This window comes from Pelodiscus sinensis, chromosome 19 (genome assembly GCF_049634645.1).
Source record: "Pelodiscus sinensis isolate JC-2024 chromosome 19, ASM4963464v1, whole genome shotgun sequence".
In the NCBI taxonomy this organism is placed as follows: Eukaryota; Metazoa; Chordata; order Testudines; family Trionychidae; genus Pelodiscus; species Pelodiscus sinensis.
Window position 1 is genome coordinate 25,307,476 of NC_134729.1, and position 6,702 is coordinate 25,314,177.

Genomic DNA, 6,702 nt, shown 5'->3' on the forward strand with positions numbered 1-6,702 from the left:
CCTACTTGCCCCAACCTGGTGCACCTGGCACAAAGGGTTGTGGCCCTAGGGTGTTTCTGGGGCAGGGCTAGGCCTTCTGCTGTCAAGGTGCAGCCTCACTTCTGAGTCCATGTCCTGGGGGGGGGCTGCTGCACAGTGACCTTCCACCTTCGTGCAGCCAGCATCCTGTGCTCCCCCTGCTATGCTGGAACCTCCACATTTATTTATTGACAAAGCCTGCAGAATTTTTTATTTTTTGGCGGAGAATGCCCTTTGGAGTGTCCAAGCCATGTGACGTGCCTCAGCAATGCCCTCTCATGTTCTGAAATAATACCTTGGGTAGATACTGGGGGAAAACAAGGTATTAGAGTCATTCCAAACTAACTGGCTGTGTCTAGACTGGCCAGTTTTTCCAGAAAATCAGCCGCTTTTCTGGAAAAACTTGCCAGCTGTCCACACTGGCCACTTGAATTTCCGCAAAAGCACTGACTTCCTACTGTAAGAAATCAGTGCTTCTTGTGGAAATACTATTCTGCTCTTGTTCAGGCAAAAGTCCTTTTTGCGCAAAGCTTTTGCACAAAAGGGCCAATGTAGACAGCTCAGATTTGTTTTCTGCAAAAAAGCCCCGATCGCGAAAATGGTGATCGGGGCTTTTTTGCGGAAAAGTGAATCTAGATTGGCATGGACGCTTTTCTGCAAAAAGTGCTTTTGCGGAAAAGCGTCCATGCCAATCTAGATGCTCTGTTCCGAAAATGCTTTTAACGGACAACTTCTCCGTTAAAAGCGTTTCCAGAAAATCATGCCAATCTAGACGCAGCCAGTTAGTCCTGGGAAGTTTTAAGATGTCAGGGCCACATGCTTTCTACTGTGCGCAATGTTGATTGAAGTAAAATGCTTATACATACAAAGAACAGTGAAATGGCTGCACCCTCATCTGTTCATGTTTGGATTTCTTTCTATAATGGTTGGAATACACGTTCTAGCTTTACTCTCCACTGATACTCAACCTTTATTTCCTGCACCAACCTTTATTTCCTCATAGTGTGAGCTACTGTCTGGCATGGTGGGCCTAATGTGCAGAAATTTGCTCTTGGCATGACCACAGTCAAAAGAGCAAAGGCAGCAGACAGTCCAGCCTTCCACAACAATCTCTAGCTATGGGAAGGTTGAAAGCCAGCTGAAGAAGCTGCTACCTGCCCAGCAAGCATGATTCTGGGATGTATTAACAGGAGTGTTGTGAGCAAGACATGAAGTTATTTTTCCCCTGTACTCTGTGCTGATTAGACCTCAGCTGGACTATTGTGTCCTGTTCTAGTCACCACTTCAGAAAAAATTTGGAGAAGGTCCAGAGAAGAGCAACAAAAATGATTAAAGGTCTAGAAAACATGACCTATGAAGGAAGACTGAAAACTGGGGTGTTTATTCTGGAAAAGAGAAGACTCTGAAGGGGTCATGACAGCAGCTTTCAAGTACCTAAAAGGGTGTCACAAAGAAGAGGGAGAAAAATGTTTTCAAGAAGCAATGGATTTAAATTGCAGCAAGGAGGTTTAGGTTGGACCAGGGATGTTAAATTTAGGTTAATGGGATAATCAAATAGTCAATGCAAATTGCATTGACTATTTGATTAGTTGATAAGGGTGCCTTCTCTTTTGCTGGCCCTGTGCTCTCCATGGCATTTCAAAGCGGCAGCACTGCATGGAGCCCGGGGTCCCCAACTGACCCCACCTCCATGTGGCGTTGCCGCTTTGAAACCCCATTGGGAGCCCGGCATCGGGCTCCATGCAGCGTTTCAAAGCAGTACCATCACATGGAGCTCAGGGTCTGGCCCTGGGCTCCACGCAGCCCTGCTGTTTTGAAGCATCTCGTCCTCTTCCCCTGCCCTTGCTGCCTCTTTCGTATAGAGGCAGCAATGGGAGAGAGGGGGAGAGCGAGTAGTCAACTATTCATTCACATCCCTAGGTTGGATGTTAGGAAAAGCTTCCTGCCTCTCAGGGTGGTTAAGTTGGAGGTTGTGGAATCTTCATGACAAGTTATTTAGAGTAAGTTAGACCAACACCTGTCAGGAATGATCTAGATGGTGCTTGGCCCTGGACTGGACTCCCTTCCAGTTCTAGTGCTCTGTGATTCTATCCTCGTTCTCACTTATTCCTTGGGCCTGATCTACCTTATGGTGCCATTCCACTTCCCACTGGGAGGGATGAGGCCCACAGGCAGAGATGGTTCACAAAGCAGGAGTGTTACTGGGCTTCCCAGACAGGTGATAAGCTTTCTCTGAGAGAGACCCCTATTTTGCTATACATTGATGAGGAACGGGAGGTACTTAATGGGACGTCCCTAGGAATCGCCCCTCCTCTGTTTTCCAGTGGGTTCTTTGAATTCTGATTTTTGTCAAGTCCAACTGAAAGGGGAGAGCTCCCTCTGGTGAGGAGAGCGAGGACACTGCATGCAGTGCTACTCAGGAAACGGCAGGTTCTGACATTCCTGTTCTGCAGTGGTTGGGAAATGCCCAGGTCCTGGACCAGCACCAAGTTCCTGGTTGTAGTAACACCTGGTATCTGATGCTGTGTCCTGTTGACAAGTAATGAAAAGTGCCTACATGGCAGCTTCCACCCCCAGGCTGCAGCACAAGAGGGTCCTGGTTATTTGTGCAGCACAAGAGGGTCCTGGGTCCTGGATCCTGGAGCGCAGCTTCCTGGGAGGGCACAAAGCTCCAAGTGTTGCTGGAAATAGCTGCCTTTTTTCTCACCCATCCTGCTTGTGAACAGACTCTTGCTCCCTTGGGATAGGTGCCTGGCCTTGGCTGCAGAGTGGCAGCTATGTCTAAACCCCACACGCATTGTAAAGGGGTAACAGAATCCTGGCTCAGCTTTAGAATGAGCAATAGTGTGTCTCTGAAAACTAGTTCTCCAGGCACCTGCCCAAGTTGGCCTGGAGCCAGCGGCCAGAGACCGATCCAGGGTGACACAGGCTTGGCATGTGCCAGACCACAGCTGGATCAGTGCTGGTGCCACGCTGCAGAGCAGCAATGCTGCTGGGTTGGTAGCCATGCACTCAGTGGACTGGCAGTGGCATGAAATTGATGAGCTCTCTTAACCTGCTATTCAATTGGCAAGATTTGACCTAGCCCCAACAGCCTCTGGCTGGGAAATGGGGTTTGCTTAGTTATATACCACACACTAGCTTCCTGCCAGTACGATGCAAATACCCCATGCAGGCAGTCAGGCGCTTGGACTGACTTTTACAGCCACAATAACCTCTTTGGCAAGAAGCATAGGACCATGCTAGAGCCTAGAGAAATAGTCACAAACAAAACAACACAACTCTTGAGCCAGAGAAATGATGCTGGAGTCTCCACACAGAGGTGAACAGGTTTTGTTCAAGTGTGACACTAAACCCACTAAACTAGTGCAACGTGGTACGTGGATACTCTCATCCTGTTAGCTGTAGCTAAACCAGAACAAGCTAGGGTTAACCCACAGTAACGCTCTGCACCTGCTTCACTAGGCCCCACGACACTCATGCGTCTGTGAAAAAAAGGGGGGGGGCAAACTTTTTTTGCTGGGTGTGGCAAAAAACCTAGAGCCAGCCCTGCCAGGATTCAAGTTCCTGGTAAGGCACTAGAGCTTCCCCATCTCTGCTGCATGCCCTGGGCCTTCCCGCATGATCTTTGCTTACTCTTCAGGATCTGGCCATTCCCACCAAGGCCCATTTCCTGACATGCCCACTGGCCTCTTGCTCTGCAGGCTCAAAGGCCTCTGCCATTCCAATGCAGCCATGCTGTGTGCCCACTGAACTGTTGGTCAAATATCAGGCTGGATGAGAGCGGGCAGGTCAATGAGGCGAGCTGTGTCTCTGAATAATAGCAGGGACAGGCTGCCAGGCACCCCAAAGGACAGGCAGGCAGGCTGGCTCAGTAATATGACCAGTACATTGGGTGACAGTGCCAAGAGGATTGCTGTGATCCAACCCATCACATCAGGCTCCAGCATTATAAACGCATCTGCCATGGCTGTTCCTTTGGAGTAGACAGTCTACATAGTGCGGTGATCTCTTCACACAGCAACATCATCCCAAACATCACTACTGTGAGTGGGCCCTCTTATGCACTGCTGGGGCTGCTGTGTCTAATACAGCATTACTCTAGCAGCTTTGGGCAGTGCCAAATACAAGGTAGAAGAGCGACTCAAGGCAGCTTCATCACTGCCACATTCATGCCAAAGAAGCTTTGGTGGGAATCATAGTGGGCCACAAAATCTCTATGGAATAGGGATGTAAAGTTCAATTAATTGGCTAATCGAATAGTTTAGCCATGGCTCCCTCCACCTTAGTCCCCAGCTGACCCCGGGCTCCATGCAGCGATTCAAAGCAGCAGACCCCGGGCTCCACACAGCACTGCCACTTTGAAACGCTGCATGCAGCCCGGGCCAGCTGGGGACTCCCAGCTGGTCCCAGGCTCCACGCAGCGCTGCCACTTTGAAGCTCCCCTACACTCCTCCCCCTTTGCTGCTTCTTTCTGACAGAGGCAGCAAGGGGGAGGAAGCGACTAGTTGACTAGCATGTTGACTATGTAGAAACCATTTAATATTTAGCTAGAAGCCATTCGGTATAACAAAAGCCATTTCAGTTTCTTGTGTCTGCGCGTATACTAGAGGGAGTGAACAGGCCTTCACCGAGGTGGGGAGAGGCCAGAAAGATGCGCTGTTGGAATGTGTTAATGAACTATTTTGAGCTGAAGCTCGAACTCCCTCTAAACCTGTTTCTTTCTCTGCTGATAATGCTTCTTTGAAGTTCATTTTGATTTCTTGCCCTGACGTCAGACTTGTTTGGTTAAGGGTATAAAATACTAGGATTAATTATATTAGCCAGCCTTACTGGGCCCGGCTCTGCTGGGACCACATTTGGCTCACTTTACTTTTATTGGCCAATAAAACTGTCTGTTTAGCTGCGTAAACTGAGTGAGGCTTTTGCTTCAACAACTAAACATTTTCTTATCGGATAGTCGACTAGTCATTCACATCCCTACTATGGAAGAGTGATCTGGGACTCCCTGAACCATAAGGGAAACCTCTTTTATTTGGCTTAGTCACTGGAGCTGAAAAGGGAGCTCAGAGCCAGTAAGCAAGGAGTCCGATACTGGCCTCATGGATTTATTCATGAGATGAATCAGGAGTCTGGCCTCCATGTCTTTATAGATTCTGGAAGTAAACAATATGCAAACAGCATATCTCCCCAGTAGGCACCTCAGATACCCGAAAGATGGGCTTTTGAGGTGCCCAGTTTGCTGGCATGGCTCCCTCATAGGAGGGACAGAACAGAAATAGTAGGAACCTGAGGAGGCCATTCTGGTACCAGAAGTCTAATTCTGTAAAACTAAGTAGGTGAATAAAAATTGACAAGGAGCAGGTAACTAACCCCTTTAATCATAACTTTACAAAGTTATGGTTTGGAAGAATTCTAGCCTGCTTGCAAGGACAGACAGCAACTGCTTCATCTTAATGTCAAAGCACTGGCACTGGGTGCTCCAGCGCTGGCACACTCACGGAGAAAAAAGTGGGTGTGCAGCCTATCAGCTCCCTTCTCCTGCTAGTGCAGCAGGCCCCATGAGCCAGTACCTTCCCCTCTCTGTTCCCATACCTCCCCCTCACCACAATTAGCTATTTCACAGTGTTCCTGATGCTGAAGGGGAGCAAGAGAAGGAAGAACACAGTATGCTCAGGGGAGCAGGGGTAGGGCAGCTTTTTGGGAAAAGGCTGGGGTTAGGGCCAGCCTGTGGCAGAGCTCCTCCTGGCACTTTGGAAAGTCAGCACTTATGGCCAGAAGGCAGTAAAAGGAAGGCTTCACTTGTTTATGCCCTCAGCACAAGAGCTCAAGGGATATAAGTGTAGGCCCACTACATAGATACTGCTGGCCAAAAGCCTAACCTGCAGCATGAGGCACACGTGCACAACCAGAGTAATCCACATCATCTTTGTCCTTCGGAGGGGGGTGTACTAGGAAGCAGAGGTGCCAACTTCCTGAGTTCTTAGGGGATGCTCAACCCCCCATTCCACCTTTCCTCAAATTGTGCCCCACACTCACTGTGCCCCCTCCTCCCATTGCTGCCTGCACACCTCAACAGCTGATCACATTTAGTATCAGCTGGGAACATCTGGTGCAGCTGTGAGGGGGTTGGGCAGGTAGCCTTGGGCTGGGCCAGGATTGGACAGGTGCCAGGCTCTGGAGACAGCAGGGGGAGCTGGGCAGGTGCCAGGCTCTGGGCGGGGGGCAGGAGCCAGGCTCTGGGTTGGGGGGGAAGCAGGAGCCAGGCTCTGGGCTCGGGGTGGGGGGCAGGAGCCAGGCTCTGGGCCCGGGGTGGGGGGGGCAGGAGCCAGGCTCTGGGCCCGGCGGGGGGGGCAGGAGCCAGGCTCTGGGCCCGGCGGGGGGGAGGGCAGGAGCCAGGCTCTGGGCTCGGGGCAGGAGCCAGGCTCTGGGCCCGGCGGGGGGGAGGGCAGGAGCCAGGCTCTGGGCTCTGGGCAGGAGCCAGGCTCTGGGCCCGGCGGGGGGGACAAGCCCGCGCTCTGCCAGCGACGCGCCCCGGGGCTCCTCCAGGCCTGGCGGGTGGTGGTTGCACCAGGGCCTGCGCGGGGCCTCCCCAGCCTGCTTAGCCAGACTCCGCCCCACTGCCCTGGACCGATTGGATCTGCTGCCCGCTCGTCACCAGATGTAGCCTCTCATTGGGTGGCG